At 40.7% G+C, this 18,581-nt stretch overlaps 1 protein-coding gene across 3 annotated transcripts in view; it reads right to left on the bottom strand.

Annotated features, from left to right (window-relative positions):
- The window catches only part of ARHGAP28 (Rho GTPase activating protein 28), a 205,591-nt gene that overhangs the window by 124,695 nt on the left and 62,315 nt on the right, over nucleotides 1-18,581 (bottom strand). Inside the window, exon 1 of one of the 3 annotated variants that reach the window (XM_006164005.3) lies at nucleotides 15,401-15,606. The exons of the other annotated variants lie outside the window; for them this stretch is intronic. The gene's annotated coding sequence lies outside the window, so the exon portion shown is untranslated. Of the gene's footprint in view, nucleotides 1-15,400; nucleotides 15,607-18,581 lie in introns of those variants that run through there. 3 annotated transcript variants of the gene reach the window in all.

Below are 18,581 nucleotides of genomic sequence, written 5' to 3'. Positions count from 1 at the left end.
ACTCTTTCACCCTTTCTTCCTAAAACAGTGTTATCTCACCCTTACTTCCTCCCACAGGATGTGCCCTGATCCTCGTAAGTGCCAGTAGCTACACACAGCAGTCCTTCCAAGGTGGAGGGCAGCTGAAAATGGTGGGAGCTCAAGGAAGTGAGAAACTGCCATGGACCACGACTCATGAGTCAGACTGGCTGCTCTTTGCCAGGGATATACAACAGGATGTTGCCTGATGTGTCTGTCCATCTTCACCACCCCCTCCACTACCCTTTCCCTAAAAGCCATGTTCTGAGAGATATGAGGTGGCCAGTTCACCACTTGCCCCAGGGAGAACTATGAGGGGGGAAAATAATTTAAAAAAAAAAAAAAAAAGAGCAAACAGCAAAGATTCCACATTCTTGATTCTAGTTCAAATGAGAGACAAAAATAGTTTTGAAAAGAAAAAAACTCGTAAAACAAGTTTGTTCACCACCCCATTCCAAACTGGGGAGAAGGGAAATATTTGGAGAGGAAAAGGTCATAATAAGCAATTAGAGGCACAGCACTCAGAGGGCCTGATTAAGGGAAGCAGCCTCAGACACATCCAACGTCACCAGGGGAAGAAGAGTAGAAGTGGTGGCCTGGTCCAGGTGGCATGATAGGGTCAAGCATAGTCTACGTTGCCTAAGGGGGTGCGGACTTTAGCAGAGAGAAAGATGAGACAGAGATTGATTCTCAGAGTCTGACAGACATGCCTGGCAGGAGATAAGGATCAACAGCAGCAACTGCAGAGTGGACAGTTCCTGCTAGAAACTGAAGGCTCAGCGCACAGCAGGAGTCAGTGGCAGCCAAGTCCCTGCTGCAGATACACATGGCTGTCCAACGAGCACTGTGTGCAAGTCCCCTGGGGTCAGGACTAGGCCAAGTCATTGTCCTCTGACTGCCTCTACTGAAGCAATGGCTTCAAGCATCAGTAGGACAAAATAAAGAAGAAACAGAGGGAAAAGATTCTGAACATTCCTGCATTTTTTTTCTTGTTAGGTTTTTGTCATAGAGTACATGTGTGCTCGACTGAGAGACACGGGGAGAGACAGTGAGTGGGAAAGTGAGAAATCACTTCCCAGTGGGGGGATGGCCACACTGCAATCCATTCTCCTCCATTCTCCTCATGGGATATTGGGCATGCACACACACAAGCCCAGCAGGATCTTCAAGCCAGGAGGCCTGGGACTCGAACTGTGGTAAGCGATGTGGAAGTCCAGCACTGTAAGCACTATGCTATCTGCTAGCCCCACATATCTGCATTTTAATGAGAAGAAACTTAGTGCTAAATTTGACAGAACTGACAGGCTATGACTGTGACTAGATTATGATTTTCTGTTATCAGAAATAGGAACTCAGAGTTAAGATACACATTTTAGGACCAGAAATAAAGAAAATCACATTCGGTGACTGTGAAATTCATGTGCATTACAAGTATGACGGACTTTTCTCAGCCTCTATTGCTAAAATGTTAGAAATATTATATGTGGGAACTTCAAAAAGTTTGGGGAAAGTGGAATTAAAGTACAAGGTTATTTTGGTGCAATAAATAAATAAATAAATAAAATCTATGCACAGTTTTGTTCATAATATGCACTTCCCATACACTTTGTGAAGACTCCTCAGATGTGAATAATGGTTGAGATCAAATGTCATCCAGGGAATAGAATCAGCCCTGTGGTCTGATTTCTGCATACAACCAATGGATTGTGGCCAGCCATTGGCCCTGCCATTGATCTGCTCTGAGCTCTGATTTAGGGATGGTTGGCTTTGCAGGTCCAGCCCATACTCAGTATGCAAGGACCTTTTCTGGAAGCACCTGCTTCCCTGAAAGCCCATGGTTAAGCCTAAGGTAACTCTTGAGGGCAAACCCTGGGGACACTCAACACAGCTGTCTGATCGGCTCCAGAGCTCCTGGTCTCTCTGCTCCTCCCCCATGCCCCACCCCTGCTTTCCTAAGTATTACTACAACCTCAGATTTCCCCTGATGTTTCCCAAGCTATTCTAGTTCATAGATCTCTCTCTTATATAAAGAGTCTTAGGTTTAATGTTGGTGATATTTGGCTTTTTCTTTGATTTACTTTTGTAATAGATGGTTCTATTTCTGCCAGAAGTTTGCTAGAAAGATGTACATGGATCAGGATAAATTTTTTTGAGAGGTTTTTGCTATAGGGCACATGCACTTGCCAGAAAGAAAGACAGAGACAGAGACAGAAAGTGAGAAATTACCCCCCAGGGGGATTGGCCATGCCACAATCCCTTCTCCTCCATTCTCCTCTCGGGATCTTGGGCATGCACGGACACATGTCCAGTATGAGTTTACATGGGAGTACAGTGACATAGCCATTACACCAAATGCTGGTCCCTGGATCAGGATAATTTTAAAACTGTAGAGAATTGTCAGAGGCCTATATAAGTCTTGACAAATAGATTTTCACCATTCCTGAATCTATCTTTCCTAATAATAAGATGTTAAAAATGCAACAAACAGCAGATGTTTCTGTTATCCATAAGAACTAGCAAGTGATTAGGTGTGATCTCTGCCCTAGAACCAGGGCAGAAGATATTCCTAAAGTGGCTGTTTAGGAATTCACAGTATACCTACACCCTGGAAGTGAGACACCAATACTTTGTAGAATTCTGGTGAAAACAAAATGGAAAGCCTGGAATATAAACACAGTGTTTACATTCGGCCTTGTGAAAACCAAGCAGATGCAATGATAAAGCCTCCCACAATCTTGTTCTACCCAAGGAAATGTGATAAACATCCAAAATTCCTGAAACTGTTCATTTTGTCAACTATTACTCATTTTTCTATCATGTAAATTCTACAACTCTTCGCAGCTCAAGAAAGACATCCCCACACGTCTGTGGCCAGTGGCATGGTGGTTGAGGTGGCTGGATCTCATAGGGCCACCTGTGAGGCTCGTGTGTGCATGTGTACCCAAAGTCCCAAAGGCAGAAATTGAAGAGAAGGAACTGCGGTATGACTATTCCCCATTGGAGGTCTTTTTTCACTGCCCCGTCGCCTGCCGTACCCTATGTCTCTCTCTGATGAGTACACACCCCCTAGAAAGTACCCCTGACTACTTTGCACAGTTTCAATATTTATCTTTTAAAACAACTTTTATTTATTCATTTCTTCCATGAGAGAAACAAGAGGAAGAGGGAAAATAAACCTCAGCAGGCTCTTCATGCCCTAATTCACTCCCAATCTGGATCGCAGGTTCAGCATGTATAGGGAGACCTCCAGATGGGAACTTGAGACCTTCCCATGTGGGTCTAGCATGACGGGGCACTGTGTTACTGCTGGGCCACCATCTGGCCCATCAATATCTCTCTCAGTGCTGCAGATGGGGAGAATTTCTCAGACAACATGATGCAAGATTGTTCCTATGTGCAGTACACATTGTGGCCTTTAATAATACCTGGACCCAAACTAAATTTGATATTTATAATGGCCTATGTAAGGGTCCAGGCTTTTATATCTGCACAGACTTTTACATAGTCTATGTCATGGACATTAAAGAAAACATGTCAACTACAATACTTAGACAAGCATTCTTTGTGGCCTAGTCTGGAGAACAACAAAAGTAATGAGCATACCAGAATATCGGCAGAGGACTTCAGGTATTCTGACCCCTGCCTTAGGCTACAGAGTTAGACCAGTGCTCTGCTTACAGATGTGAAGTAGTGATTCTATAAGAAGAAGGATGGGATACCCTGAAAAAGTTTAAGTTCCTAAATCCATAAGAATGAGCTGCTTTCATAATCTAATATTCCCTAATATCAAAGAATCTACTACAGTACCATCTAGCTACAAACTATATTATATTCAGGAAAGCCAGATAAAATAATTTCCAGAGACTGAAGCACTCACATAAGAATTTAAAACAGAATAAAAGGGAGAAATTGACTCTCATCTAGGTACATTAATCCTCAGTAATTACATGTAACATGCTTAGTGGTCAATGTGAGGTAAAAGACCTGGTGAATATCTTCAACAATTCCATATCAGTAGTACTATATCTTAGAGGTACAGATGAGGAAATACAGGTTTAAAGAATTTGTTCCTGGCCTGAAGACATATTGCTGGTTAAGAGAAGAGCTGTGGTTTGAACTTAGAAAGTCAGACCTTAAGAGTGAAGATTCTCTGTCTGTGCCTAGGTTAATTTCCCACAGGCTACTTGTGGTGGTGTTGTTTCCCATGCAGTGGCCATTGCTTAAAAGGCTGCTAATGAATTGACAATATGACCACTTTCTTCTGGTCACCACTGAAAGAAAACATCACAACAGAATCAAGCAACTCATGTTTTTAGGGCACAGGAAGCTGCCGGTAAAGTTTCCAAGATATCTCACAAGAAACTTGGAGCTCAGTTGAGAATGATCAATTATTTCATGTGAATCTATCACTGAACTAACGTTTTTTAAAACTACTAGGTTGTTGGGGAAGTCATGATGTATTTTTCTATGCAAAAATGCATCCTGAGTTTTCCTGTGACCAAACAGACATGTAACATTTCAAGATTATGGGGTGGGCGGTGGGGGAGACCTAAAGAAAAGCTCAGAGATCTAATCAAACAAGTAAACTAACAAATGAGTTATATGTATCTCCAGACTATACCAATCCTTAGTCAATTAGTAAAGGGAAATCTGGCTGAAACACAGTAGAGGACTACTGTGGGATGCTGGAGTCCTATGGGAGGCTTCAGGTTCTGCTCTGGGATCAACCAAGCACGCCAAGTGTACCCACAGGTGCACCTGTGGATCTTACCTAGCTGGAAGGCTGGGTGTAGTGAAAGAGGCAGATCCTGATGTGGTGAGGCCCTGCAAAGGGTCTCTTCTGCCATCCTCCTCTCTCTTACTCATAGGAGGGGACTTCTAGTTCATGAAAAATTGAATTAAGTTTTGAGTTTATTTTGGTACAAAAAAACTGAAATCCATGTACAGTAATTTCATAATATATATTCTCCATGACCATTCTGAAGACCCCTCATGAATTAATAAAAATTTTAAAATGGCAAACTTTCATAAGTTGGAGTCAATCTTCTAAGAGTGATACTGTATATTAGTAAAAATCAAGAGCTAGTATGTCTTAGAGAACCAAGATATCTGGTAATCAAGCTGATGAAGGCCTGGAAAATGCCTACATCAAAAGTCCTCTAGGGAACCAGCAGTTAGCATAATGGCTATGTCGCTGGACTCCCATGTAGTCGACCGTGGTTCACGTCCTGGACCCAGTGGCTTAAAACTCACGCCGGGCACATTTGCATGCGTGCCCAAGATCCCGAGGAGGAGAAGGGATTGTGGCATGACCATCCCCCCTGGGAGGGTGATTTCTCTCTTTCTGTCTCTATGTCTCTCTCTCTGTCTGTCTGGCGAGCGCACGCGCCCTATAGCGAAAACCTCTCCAAAAAAAAGAGACCTCTATATAGCCATTGGATTGGACAATACTAAGGAGGGTAATAATTCAAAATCAGTAGCTTTCTTTTTTTTCCCCCCTTCTTCCTCTTCCAATAACTTCTACTTACAGCAGCCACATCACCCCTCCCCCACCACCATGATCTTACCCACTCCCATGACTTCACTCACTCACACACTGAGGATTCACAAATTTGCCTGATCACTCTTGAGTTCTAACTCTTCAAGATGCCAAGTTACCTTCTATACGTTCTCCTTCACTTGAAACTTACTTTTTTTAAAAACTCAACCCCCCCTCTTAACTGTAATTGCTCCTTTTTCTCATTCTCAATAATGGCATCACACTAAACTCTGGCATTTTTCATTCCCCCCTCTTTTTTGCCCTCCATATTGGATGGGTTTACAAATTCAGGAGAATTTTCCTCAAACATATCTTTCAAATCCATCATTTTCTACTCTGTTGTACACCAAGTATCCAAATTCACAGTATATGTAGACTATTACACCATCTAACTGGTCTCCCAATCTCTTGTCCTCCCATCTTAATACTCTTCACATACCCTTACAAATGTTATGGTGCTAAAATAATCATCTTAGCATGCCATTTTCTTATTAGCAATCATATGAAGAGGTTTCTCCAATTTTTAGGAAGATGTTCCAAACTCACTGTCTTGTATCAATATAAAAGTTCCTTTAAGACTCGCCTTAGCTTACCTTTTCGAATTCATCTCTGTCCCCGACTCCACCCATATATGCAAAATTCAGTATATAAATGATCTAATCATGGATTCCTTAAGTAGGTGGTTGTGTTTCAACACAAGGCTGTCATCAGAAGTAAGTAAGATAATGTGTTAGCTATTTTTTCTGATCCTCCTCATCAGGTATACTTATAATCCCCTATTTAATGTAGAGAAACTGTGTAAAGAAAATTTGTACTGATATAGTTTTAGTTAATTGGGGATATCCTCAAGGTTTGTAGCCTTTAGTCTCCATAGCTTCTTGAGTGATAGCTCGGAAAGATAACTGAATAGGTAGAAATTAAGAACTATCCTGGTGGCCAGCAAATGGTGTAATGGTTAATACCAGCTCTCAGTGTAATTGACTGTGGTTGGAGTCCCAGACTTGGCAACTTAAAACTCATGCTGGGTGTGTGTGCATGCATGCCAAGATCCCAAGAGGAGAATGTAGGAGAAGGGACTGCAGCGTGGTCATCGCCCATGAGGGGTAATTTCTCACTTTCTGTGTCTCCGTCTCTCCGGTGAGCGCACGAACCCTGTAGCAAAAATCTCTCTATAAAAAAAAAAAGAAGAAGAAGAAGAACTATACTGTTCATGCTCTCATGGTCTCATGGTACTCAGTTTTCTATACCACTGACTTAGTACTTAGCTAAGAAGAGAACTTTTTTCATAATACACTTTGTATTATTATTTTATTTACTGTGTATTGTATCTCCAAAGATGCTTTTGAGTACAGCAATTTTATCTTATCCTTCTTAATATCTCTATACTATTTATACCAACACAAGATTCTTGGAAGATCATCAATAATGAGTATCAATCCCAGTGATGAATGCTCAGAGTTAAATGTATGAGTTTCTAATGCTCCTGGAGCATGATGTCTTTTCAAGGGAATATAATATACTTTATTAAAGAAAAAAATAGTTTTATAATTTTCTTTTGTCATGCTACACAAAGCAAAATGCCAATAAGCATTAGTCCATAGGCACATAAGTTAAAATTAGGTTTAGAGTAATTAATTATTTTAATTTACACTGTTAATAATTACAGTTCATAATGTGTGGGCCTCATTTCCTTCTCCAGACTATCTGCAGTAGTTGTTATACTGATAAACATGGTGTTCATAAAAATGTTGACTAACATTTGACTCCCAGCTGACTGCGAGTGACAAAGTTTGTGTTCAGTCTTTAGTTGGAGACCATCTCACAATGCCTCTTGGGGAAATGTTGTTCCCATCCAATATCCTGTCTCTGTAAATTCAAATGTGTTTCCTCTGATAGCCATATTAGAGGATTCAAGAAATTATGTTCATAAGTTATTCTTAGCTTCTTCAGTAAGATTCACAAATGTTTATTGAGCCTCTAGATAGAGGTAACAATTATTAGCAGCTCCTATGTGCCAGACACAACTCTAAACAATTACACATGTAATTTCATTTAACCCCTGTGATGATCCGATAAAGTAGGTACTAGTATTCCATTTTACAAGTGTGGCAACATGGATTCTAGGAAAAAGCAATGAGTGGGCAAGGCCTTGCAGCCAGAGAAGTTCAGGGAATAAGGTAGAACAGACTGAGGATTCTAGTGTGTCTGGTGATGCAGTACAAGGTATTATTAGACTCTCCAGGGTCTGGACAGTGGTAGGACAGGAAAACGGAATGCACTATGAGGCTAACCTACATGAGAAGGTTACTGACTCACTGAGTACACCTGACACATGCTCACCCATGATCCTGGGCTGGCTGAGACTGGGGATGGATCATGGCAGCAGGGCCTATTGGAAGTGTTCTCTCTCTCTCAGAAGAAATAAATAAACTTTAAAAAGACTTCAGCTGCCACAGGAAGGCACTTTTGGACTTTAACCACTAGGCTTTGAAAAGCCTCAGAAGTTTTCTAAACAATGCACCATGAGCACAAAGATTCTTTGTGAAGATTCGTTACAACATTTTATAACTTTAAGAATTTTTTTTTCCCAGAAGATCATTTTCCATATGGTCTAATAGGCTATTTTGAATAACCATCCAAAACCAAGAAATACTCAACTGGAAGGAGTAAGGGACTGAAACTAAAAGGATGAAATTTAGTAGGAATGAATATGAAGTTCAGAAACTTCAGCTGTACATGTTTAGGTTGATTGCTTCCTGGCATGAGTACAGTTCATATGAAAAAGATGAAGGGGTTTGGACCAACTGCACGTCAGTACAAGCCAACGGCCAACGGCATTACAGGAATAGTAAAATAAATCGGACCTTAAGTGACTTGGACATAGATCTTCCTGAAAGGAGAGATGATTGTCCTAAATCCAGCAAAACTGGAATTTGGCTCCAGGCACCAAACATTAGAAAGAATGTTTACGAAACAAACTTCAGAGCAAGGTGGTCAGAGAGACAAGGTGGTCAAGAAGCCATATCATATGGGAAACTGTGGAATGTGCTGGAGAAATTTGGAAAGCTCAAGAAAAATATGATCACTCTCTTCAAATATTTCAGAAACTGTCTTGGGGAAGAGCAATCTGTGTAGACTCCCAATAGAAAAATAGAACCAATGGAAAGATAGCACAATCAATGAACTGACTAATACTAAAGCCAGCTGTCTGATAACTAGGAGGGAGGAGGAATGTTATCCAGGTAAAAGTAACTATTCCTATCCAGTGGGGCCCTACAGGCCAGTCAAGGAGACAAAAGAATGCATTTCAAAAGAATACTCACCTTGCTAAGAATGGAAGTCTGTCAGTATCTGAGGAAATACATGGACAACAATAGCCTACAGGAATTTGGAGAAGATAGTGTGAGGGGTAGAAAGACAGGGCTTTAAAGAGAAGGAGGGGTGGTGAGTGGAATTTGAGCTGGACTTTGACAGATGAATCAGATTACAAATCCAAGGGGGTCAAATAACAGCCAAAAAGGCAAATCTTCAGTAAACAGAATGGTAAACAGATTACTGAAAAGGCTCAGTGAATCCACATGGGATTTACAAACATACAATAATTCTCTGTAGTACATTTCTCCTCAATCTTTTGTGGGTCTTAAGGGGTAATGCAATTTCTTTCCCTTCTTTTCTTACAGCAGTACCCCTTACACATACACACACACACACACACACACACACGATTTACATATTAGTAGAGGATAATGGAAATAGATAGCATCTTCTTCAAGAGAGCAATTGGAAAAGGAAGTCAAAATGATCTGAGGAGAGACCAGCATATGGTATAATGGTTACATTGATGGACTTCCACATGGCCAATCATGGTTCAAGTCCTGGACCCAGTGACTTGAAACTCACCCAGGTGTGTGCATGTGCATGTCCCAAATCCTGAGAGGAGAAAAAAAGAGAAGGGATTGCAGCATGGCCATCCCCTCTGAGGGTGATTTCTTACTTTTCTGTCTGTCTGGTGAGGCCATGCACCCTCTAGCAAAAATCTCTCTAAGCAAAATGATCTCAGAATAGAAAACATTGCAGTCTCGTTAGGAGAGATGACCTCTCTAAACTACTCAAAGTCCTGTATCTACTTCTATCACAACCTCAAAGGGTTGCTTTACTGTCTCTAGACTGAAAAGCACAGGAAAGAAATGTCATTCATTCCACATTGCATGGGAGAAAGTGCCAGGCTCCAAAGTGGAACAAACTCTGGTTCTCACTTGTTTTTTGTTTTTTTTTTTTTAAAGATTTATTTTATCTAGTTTTATTTATTCATTCTTTTTTTTTTTTTAATTTGACCAGAGAGAGACACACAGAGAGAGAGGGAGGCGGGGGAAAGTGAGAAAGCAAGCTACCAGGTCCAGGACTTGGTCAGTCATGTGGGAGTGTCCCAGCACCTTAACCACCACACCACCTGCTAGGTCTCATTCTTACCCTGACATTCATCTTTATAAACCTAGGCAAGAGATTTAACTTCAATGTGCCTCGGTTTTCTTATCTGAAAGGCAGATGACCACTTCTGAAAGGAGTTTTTGTGAGATTGATGAAACTACATTTGTAAAATGCTTGTGCATTGATAGGTCTGAAAAAATAGCAGTATTTACAGGGTATATTGAAAGGAATGTCACATACATGAATAGGGCCCAAGATGAAGACTGTCCTGCCTTGTAAAGCAGGAGCTGATTCTTTTTCTTACTTTCTTTTTTGACAGAGTTCTGCTATGTTGGCCAAACTGGCTACAAGCTCATGATCCTCCTGTCTCAGCCTCTCTGAGTTGCTGGTATTATAAGCACACACCACTACGCTCAGCTTTTAGGGTGGGCCAGGAACTGAACCCAGAATCTCATGTAGCCTCAGTTTGCCAAGTAGCAGCATCCAACCTGTGTTAAAGAGTCACCATCCGGAGCCACCATTCCTATTGACTTAGAAACTAAGTCAATAGGAACCAAGTGCTCAGCTTCCCAGGATAGCAAAACGTGTGCAAGCAACTGTATTTGTTCAATGGTTTCAAAGTTGATAAAATTATGAAATGTTTTCAAATAGAGCTTTGCATGACAGCCTGAGATTTTTGCTATAGGGCTTGTATATTTGTTGGAGAGACAGAGAAACAGAAAGCGAGAAACTGCCACCTCCCTCCCTGGCTGGATGGCTGCACCACAATCCCTTCTCCTTCAGTCTCTTATCGGGATTTTGGGCACCACATGCACGTGCACCTGGCATGAGTTTTAAACTGCTGGGTCCAGGATTTGAACTGCTGTCCACTATGTGGGAATCCAGCAATGTAACCTTTATGCAATCTCCTAGTTCCAAAGATTTTAAAGGGCTAGATGCAGAGCAACTCTGGTTGAATCATGGATGGAGGTGCAGAGGCTACTTAAAGCCCTCTCCTCCTTGCACTCCAGTGCTTTCCTGAACCAAGCTTGAACATTCCTGTACCAAGATTTCTCTCTTGAAGATCTCTTCTCAGTCCAGCGTTCTATAAGTTATTCCTACCATTACCACAAAATCTGCAGATTTCTACATATTTTGACTCCTTGGGTACTTCTTTTACTTTAGAAATTACTTATTGAAAAGGTTTAAGGTGGGTTTGCCTAATATTCTTTTTTCTACTTTCTTTTTTTCTTTCTTTTTTTTTTTTTTTTTACTTATTTCTTCCATGAATGAGAGATAGAAAGACAGAGACAGATAAATGGAAAGACAGTATCCTAATGAGGTCCCGATGCTGCTATCCACCCCCAGACTAAGCCAGCCCAGATTATGGGCATATGTGTGCCCAGGGTACTCAGGGAAGTCTCTCATAAACCTGGGACTGCCCCGTGTGGGTCAAACTCACAGATGATGTTTTACCATTTACCTCACCGTTCAGCCCTAACTTCTCTTCTTTCCTCTAGTCCCTAGGTCAGAAAGCAATTTTGAAGGTCTTAAAACTTCTTACTGGTAAAGCTTATCGATAGACTCACCTCATTTTAAAAGAGATTAAGTTTTAGGGGTTTTTTGTTGTTGTTGGGTTTTTTGTTTGTTTGTTTGTTTTAAAAAGAAGAAGGTGCCGGGAATGGATCATATGTATAATAAACTCCGTCATAGTTTTAAAAAACGTACTAAAAGATTCTTACCTAAGTGAATAATGTATGGTTGGCAAAGCATAAAATGCAAGACAATGTGTAATATGCTATTATTTTAAAAGAATCTTTTGATGTGAACTCATCAGTGGGCCCCCATTTTAATTATGTTTGCTACCAAGCACTCTGACTTGAGTATTCGTAGTTACTTCAGATACTCTACGACAATGTAAAAGGCAACTGGCATCGTGGTTAAGATGCTGGTCTCTCACATGGCTGACTGAGGTTTAAATCCCAGACCTGTTGGCTTGCTTTCTTACTTTCCCTCTTTCTCTCTATCTCCCTCTGATGAGTACCTGTGCCCTGTAGCAAATTAAAATAAATAAATTAAATAAATAATTCTAAACAAACAAAGAAAAAACAATGTAAGAAGCCCTGCTTGGTTCTCTGGTAAACCCCAGCCTTCCGTAGGCAGGACTGCCAGGTGGCTTCTTCCTCCAAACCTCTCCAGCATTTCCAAGTATATGGGAATATTGGGAATGAGCCGTGAAAGTTGCAGAACAGGAATGAAACAGAGCAAAACATCTCTACCATCACCAACTTATTCTGGAAGCTTCAGATAGTTAAACACTTACTGATACATTATGTCTTTTATCGATTTTTTAAGCAAAACGATGGACTGTTGCAACCCCAACAACAATTTCTGTGAAACATCAAGTTGGATTCTTGAGAAGTTTAAACTTGCGTGATATGCAGCTAAGTAGGAGATACCCTTTACATGTGTGCCCCCAATTTCACCATATGTATTTGTAAGCGAAAGAAAAGTTTAAACCTTCGTGTTTGTTTAGGTTAATACATCTGACAAGGGGAGAATGGCTTAAGCTAATCTTCATAGCATCAGAGACAAGAACTGTTTACTCTGCATACTTCCTTAAATGTGTTTGGTAAATAAGCTTTGTAAACCTATCTATCACTTATTCATCACTAAGGTCATCTAACAATGAACGTCCATCTAATCAGCACCTACATTGCCCAAACACTCCCCTCAATGCTTCTTTTCTCCCTCCTTAAAAAATCCACAGGCTACTTTATCAGTAAGAAATAACTCTTTTTTTTCTCAATCTCTCCTTTCTGGGTGATTATTCTGGTGAATCCTCTGTATGAATGGTCTCGTTGCCAAGTAGCGCTGCACCTTCACAGAGAGCTGAGTTGCTGCTATACCCTCTGACTCCCAAGACAGAAGTGAATCACTGCTTCTACCACAGGAATACTGTATGTTTTGGCTGAGCTGCTTTTCCCTCTACTTCTGGAAAATGTCCAGGCAGGGTGTGCCTTTAAGTCAGCAAGACTGATTCAAAACACCACCTCTGGGGGTTTTAAACAGGCTTTAAGACACATTCCTCCGTTCCACTCAAGTCCAGAAGAGGCCTTCTAGTAAATTTTTACTTCACTTTGTTCCTTGACTTATTAAAAAGAGACATCAATTTCCTTTAAGCTCATCTCATTGGCTATTTTGTTATTTTTTTTCCCTAAAAGTTTGATCAAACCTTTGCTAACAGAGCATGGCATTATTATGCACGTCATCTTCAGAGTATTTTTTATCTATAAATAATTCTACTTGCTTAGGTAAGCTTCTGTTTCCCACTTGCTTTTTTTTTTTTTTTCTTTCCCCTTTAGTTTAAATCATAGCAATAAAGTCCTTTGTTTTTATTTTTGGTAGGTTTTTGTTTGTTTTAATTGACAGAGGGCAAGCGTACTTGCCAGAGAAAGACAGAGAGAGGGAGAAAACCCCCACACACATACAATAGGTATGGTCATGCTGCAAACCCCTCTCCTCCATTTCTCCATCCTGTCAAAATTCTGGACACCCACTCACGTGCACCTGGTGTATTCGTCAAGCTGCCAGGGTCCGGAACTGAAAACCATGGTCAGCCATTGTGGACCACATAGGATCTGGCTTCCCCACACACAGTGTTCAACCACTACCCCAAGGCACTGGCCCAAGTCCTTTGTTTATATGTTCAAATCTGAACACAGACCTTATCTTGTTAAACTTGCCTTTGGTTAGCACACCTGCTTATTCAATTATCCCTTGATTTAGAGTTTGCCAAGGGCCATAAGAAATTTGTCTATAAAAGTCACATGTACAAGGGGAAGGCGAGGGAGGAGACAGTGATTATATTTAGAACTATAGGGGCTGCCAAGAAGAAACTGTAGAACGTGAAACTGAGAAAAAAATATCTAAATATAATGCAAATTCATTACTACTTAGGAGACGTAAAGAAAATCTCCCTTATCAGTAGTAATCTTCAGACCACGAGGTTAATTATTTCTTTCATAAATGATCACATCAAGCTAATGGTACATTCTAGGCATCATGCTAGAAATTTATTTCCTATCATGAACTTTGGTTTTGCTGGAATCTGAGGTCACAAAACCAATTCCTTACCTTTTCCTCCACATTATATACAAACAAGCACTATCCCATCAAAGTAAGCTTCCTTACCATGCTCCGGTCTAAAAAGAAGGCTCAATGGTATCAGAGTTGAACTTACTTTTTAATTAAAAATACACTAATAAGACAAAAAAAAAGACTATAAACACTTTTTTTTGCAGAATGAAGATAATACTACTTAAGGAAAAAGACTCCATAACCTTCTGAAGTAGATGATTCTAATCTAATTTAAAGGAAACGAAGTCAAATAAACAGCAATACCACCTCTCCAAACACTCTTCCTTCCTCCCTAAATATAACACAAAAGACTAAAACAAGAACAGAAATGGAAAAAAAAAAAAAGACAAAATAAGGAGTCACTGACAAGGTAGCTGTATGACAGTGCTTTAAAAATTAAACATGAAAAGAGGTTAATCAATGTTATGGAAACCCTTCTGGGAAGAGCATGCATTTGTGTGTCTTGAAGTAGAGCCTTTGCTTGCTACTGATCATGCTAATTAGGCCCTTGTCTTTGAGAATACATTCTAATGCAGGTGCTAATTAATCTCAAAGAAGAGGCATAAGGGAAGAGTAGGCAGAAGCCAGGAAAAGATCAGAAGAAATGGACGGATGCAGGTCACATCAGTCTCCAGGCTGAGCAACACAGAGAGAGTACTCCCTCCCGACTCACCTTCCTCTAGGTAGGACCTGGGCAACCCACCTCCACTTCTAGCCAGTGCCCCTGTGTTAGCAGCACTGAAAACAAGGAAAAAGGCTTGGTAGACTGACCAGAGAAAGACTTTAATCTCATTAAAGAGTGGAATAGCTTGCTTGGGTAATGGACTTTACTTCTGGTAGAGGGTTCTAAATTTAGATAATTATCTGGAAAGATTAGATTAGATAGTTTAAAGGCTCCAGCACAAAAACAGGAATTGAAATCAAAAGACCTCTAAGCCATTCATTTTTATAAATCTATTAAGAATGCATTTTAATTCATCTTCTTAAACTAGTAATCATACTTATCTACTTTCCATCTATATTTGAGGTTTCAAAACTCACATCAGTACTAAAGCAAAGCAAGCTTTGAAAGGTTGAAAAAATTATAATTTACTGTCACTTAACAAAAGGTACCTATAAACTACTAATAAAACTATAAAAGTCTACCCAATGCAGCCACCTAAACATGGATTTAAAAAAATAAAGAAATTGTAGCAACTATTTGTGTTCTTCCTTTCTTTTCAACAACAAAGAACCAGTGTGCACAAAGAAGTCTGTAACCCATGTTATTGATTAAGGAAGTCCTTGGAATCTTACCTTTTAGCAGGTTAAAACTCTCAGGGATAATATTCTTAAGGAAGAAGCAAAAAACGTCTCTGCTATAGACTCTCCTCATGGCCCAGAGGTGGAGAGGCCATGCTCCAGTCCACATTCACCACCCCAAACCCCTGAGAGCTGCCTCACCCTGGATAGCACAGCACTGGTGGCTTCCAGCCCTGCAGGGCCAGAAACAAAGGCCAACAGAGTTTCTTGCCTAAGTGGAGAACTAATTCCCACTGCACTGCACGGTAGCTATTTAAAGGGGTGGTGCCTGCTGGACAAATGCTGCCTCCCAGCCTTCCTGTTTGTGTCTCTCAAACCTCCATCCACTTCCTAGGGAAGAGTGTGAAGTGTAATCAGCCTTGAGAAGGTTGAGACTGATGGAAACATAGGCATTGTGCAAGGACAGCCTTTAGAAACAACTTTCTCCTGTTCATCTTTCTCCACAACTTTTATTGAAAGTACTATAAAAGTCAAAAGCAAAAACTTTATCTGTCATCATTTGCTAAAAATGTTTCTATTACTGAAATGTAGAAAGGAAAGAATTTGTGAATGACTAAGCCAGTATGTATCAAACAATGCTGCACAGAAAAACCATGTGGTTTAAAATCAGAAGGCAGGGGCTTGATTCGGAAAAAGCGTTGCCTTAAAAAATTCACATACTTGGGACCAGCAGTTAGTGAAATGGCTATGTTGCTGGACTCGCATGTAGTCGACCGCGGTTGGAGTCCTGGGCCTGCTGGCTTAAACTCACGCCAGGTGCATGTGTGTGCATGCCCAAGATCCTGAGAGGAGAATGGAGGAGAAGGGATTACGGCGTGGCCATCCCCCCAGAAGCGATTTCTCGCTTTCTGTCTCTCTGTCTCTCTGTCTTTCTGGAGAGAACATGTGCCCTAAAGCAAAAACCTCTCCCAAAGGAAATAAATAAATAAAAATTCACTTACTCTTGGGGACAGCAGTTAGTGAAACGGCTACATTGCTGGACTCCCATGGAGTCATTCTGGGTTGGAGTCCTGGACCCAGTGGCTTAAACTCACGCCGGGCACATGTTTGTGCATGCCCAAGATCCCAAGAGAAGAATGGAGGAGAAGGAATTGCAGCGTGGCCATCCCCTCTGAGAGGTGATTTCTTGCTTTTTGTCTCTCTGTCTCTCTCTGTCTTTTTGGCAAGGGCACGACCCCTATAGAAAAAAAACTCTCAAAAAAAAAAAGAAAAAGTTCATATACTCTCTCCAGGCCTGAGTTTTTTCTTCTGAATAAATAAATGGGACTAATACTGCAATATGCACCTTACACAGCTGTTGTGAGAGCCGTAGCAGATGACTGTAAAAGACTTCATACTTGGCCCCGTATAAAAGTTAGAGTGTGACATCACTACACCATGGCTTCCAGTTTCCCAGCTGCTGTTACACCGTATCAGGCACTACTAACTGAATATAAGGAACTAATATGTCTCCTCTCCACTCCAGAATTATGTCATGTATGCAAAAGGCTATTTTGTCTGACTTCCCCATTGACACTTATTGGCACATATTAACATACAGCAAATATTTGTGAAATGAATAGATAAGTGCATAATTTCAGATCAAATCAAGCGCAATGTCCTACATACAGTAAACCTGAAACAAATGATTAATGACTTAGTGAATCAGTGCTATATTTTTTTATAATTTAATTAATTAATTAATTAATTTTCATTTGACCAGAGAGAGAGGGGATAGGGGTTGTAAGAAAGCAAACTGCCAGGTCCAGGACCCAAACAGTGGTCAGCCATGTGGCAGTCAGCCGCGTGAGAGTTCAGCGCCTAAACCACCACACCACCTGCCGGCCTCAAGACGTTTTTCAACAGAGAAACATCCCAGGGGAAAATGCAACCTAATGAGGCTTTAAAGCAAGTTGGTACTCTTAAAAACAACTTCAATAAATATGACTGTGTGTTCAGTTAATCAGTCCCCCTTCGTGCACATATTATCTAATGCTTAATATACAAATGAACAGCTTATAGCATGATTTTTAGATACAATATTTGCTATGAATTCAATGAAAAAAAGTGGCGAGTACTATAGAGTATACCTAAAGTCCTTTCTCAGGCCTATTTCTGTCAAAAACATAACCTCTCTTTTCTTTGTTTAAGTCCTAGCCTGCTGGCAGTGAGACTCAAGGAGTATTTTTAAAAGCATTACCTGGACCAGAAGGATAGAAGTTTGGTCCCTGTGGTTCTTCCGAGCTAACTACTATGTTTAAAATAGCATAACCATGTGCTGGGAGGCGGGATAGTCTCAAGGTTCAGTTTGGGCCTTCCTATTATTGCCTGAATCTAGTTGAGGCCACTGGGGGCCATTGATCAATGCATCAGTGGCTGTTCATTAATCCATTTGTGTCAGGAAGAAAGTGACCTTGGTGGATATTTCTCCATTTTTATAAAATTACCAATAGAGAAAAAAATCCTGAATCTCAAGAGATCACATAAGGTCCAGCTTTGGTGGCACAGGTGGTGCTGAACTGCAGTGTTGGAAGCATAGCTGACCTCAGGCTCCAGCAAGCTTGGACTGCAATATGCCAGACTGGGTACTCCCAGGTTCCTGATAAACTAGAGGGTGGAGGGGAAAAGAACCTACAGAGGATCTGTCTTTCTCTCTCTCTCTCTAGCTCTCTCTCTCTCTCTATCACATATGCATGTGCTAACATTTTTTTTTTTTAAATACCAAAGAGGGAGAGCAGGTGGTGTAGTGGTTAAGGCACTGGACTCCAACATAGCTGACCATGGTTTGAGTCCTGGACCTGGAGGCTTGAAACTTACACAGGAAGTGTATGTGTTCATGCTCAAAATTCTGAGAGGAGAATGGAGGAGAAGGGATTGTGACGTGGCCATCCTCCATGGCGGAGGGATTTCTCATTTTCTGTCTCTCTGTCTCTCCAGCCAGTGCACAGGCCCTATAGTAAAAATCCTTGTAAAACAAACACACATACAAAAAATAGCAGAGATCATGTGAAACATAATTTGACTTCTCAGTAGCTCTCTTGTTTTGCTTGAGAAATAGGAACCTCCATATCTTGCTGCTTTTCTTCTTCATCCTCCTGTGGCTCCCAATTTTTAGACAGAATAGGAGCTACTTTATGCAAATCTCTTCTCTTTTTTTTTTTTTTTTTTGGAAAAATTTTCCTCTTAGGGGCGTGTT

Source organism: Tupaia chinensis, unplaced genomic scaffold (genome assembly GCF_000334495.1).
Source record: "Tupaia chinensis unplaced genomic scaffold, TupChi_1.0 Scaffold143584_1, whole genome shotgun sequence".
Classification (NCBI taxonomy): domain Eukaryota; kingdom Metazoa; phylum Chordata; class Mammalia; order Scandentia; family Tupaiidae; genus Tupaia; species Tupaia belangeri.
The sequence above is the reverse complement of the archived record's forward strand: the minus strand, read 5'-3'. Positions and strand labels throughout refer to the sequence as shown.